Below are 1,271 nucleotides of genomic sequence, written 5' to 3'. Positions count from 1 at the left end.
AAAAAAAAAAGGCCACCAAGCCCCTTCAAAAACCCTTGGGGTTAAAAAAAAAAAAAAAAAAAGAGACAGTGTTGGCTAAATAGAGAGGAAAAAAAAAAAAAAAAAAGACGACATCAAAACCAAAAACAACCCCAATGATCAGGGATTTTTCTCCTCCTCCCTCCTTTGAAACATATTGCAAACAAAAGGAGAATGAAAGCAATTAAAAAAAAAAGTCCTCAAGGGTGTTTCTTTAATAAGAGGATGCAAAGAAAATGATGGTGCAAAAAAAAAAAAAAAAAAAGAAAAAAAGAAAGCCAATTATCTGTGGAAAAAACCATAATTATATATATATATTTTTTTACTATTCATAGCGTGGCAAGGACCTGCAGAGAGATAATTCACACTTGCAGCCTCCCAGGCCTGATATAGCCCAAGGGAAACGTTACATTCATTTTGTGACAGCTCATCGAATTAAATTCTGACCCCCTCAAGTGCCAGCCTCCACAGAGATGGGGTTTGACCCCATGCATGTTTTATTTGAGAAAGGTGACATGTTGTGCCATTCAAATCTGCACGCATGGTCTGTGCATATTAGAGCCGGGGGTTTCCATGAACGAGTGGAAAAATTTGCTCAACAACCCCCCCCTTCCAAAAAAAGTAGCCTGCTACATGTGCTAGATACTGGATGCACACACGAGGCAAGATGGTATGCAGTGCACTGAGCCTGAACAAGGCTTATCCATCACTGACATCCCATGTAAGGCCCCGATTCAGAAAAGCACATTTGTAGGTGCTTCTAACATTTCCTAGTCAGGACCACCTTTGGCATCTGATGAGATGCTGAAGTCCAAGTGACTTTGGGACATGAGCCCATGCTCAAGTGCTCTCCTGAACAGGAGCTGCGAACTTTGAGATTGCATCTAAAGCCCCATCTCTAAGATGTACAGACCCAATTTGGAGGCTGCCCATTTACAAGTCCACCGAGTGAAACCGAGTGGTGTCCTGTCCTCCAAAGATTTGTGGCTTCCATACAAAAAGATGCAGCTTGGGGGACTAGGAGGAAGCTGCATCAGAACCCCTTGTTTTTTTGGGGGTGGGGGGGGGGGGGGGCCAGCTTCCCCAGTCTCCCTGCAGTGGTTTTTTTTGTGCTCCTTTGCCCCAGACAGCTCTTTTAAAAGAACCTCCAATTCTGCACCCATCAGAGGGGCGGAATCAGACATCACATCCTGCAAAGAGGAAAAAGGAAGAAAGCAACGAGGAGGAGGAGAAAAAAAAAAAAAAAAAAAAAA

General features: G+C 43.0%; 1 protein-coding gene across 2 annotated transcripts in view; it reads right to left on the bottom strand.

The window, feature by feature from the left end:
• The window catches only part of ATP2B4 (ATPase plasma membrane Ca2+ transporting 4), a 115,498-nt gene that overhangs the window by 11,969 nt on the left and 102,258 nt on the right, over positions 1–1,271 (bottom strand). The gene's annotated exons all lie outside the window — the stretch shown is intronic.

Source organism: Gavialis gangeticus, unplaced genomic scaffold (genome assembly GCF_001723915.1).
Source record: "Gavialis gangeticus isolate Ggan-Ray unplaced genomic scaffold, GavGan_comp1, whole genome shotgun sequence".
Lineage (NCBI taxonomy): Eukaryota > Metazoa > Chordata > Crocodylia > Gavialidae > Gavialis > Gavialis gangeticus.
This window is presented reverse-complemented; position numbering and strand designations above follow the sequence as displayed.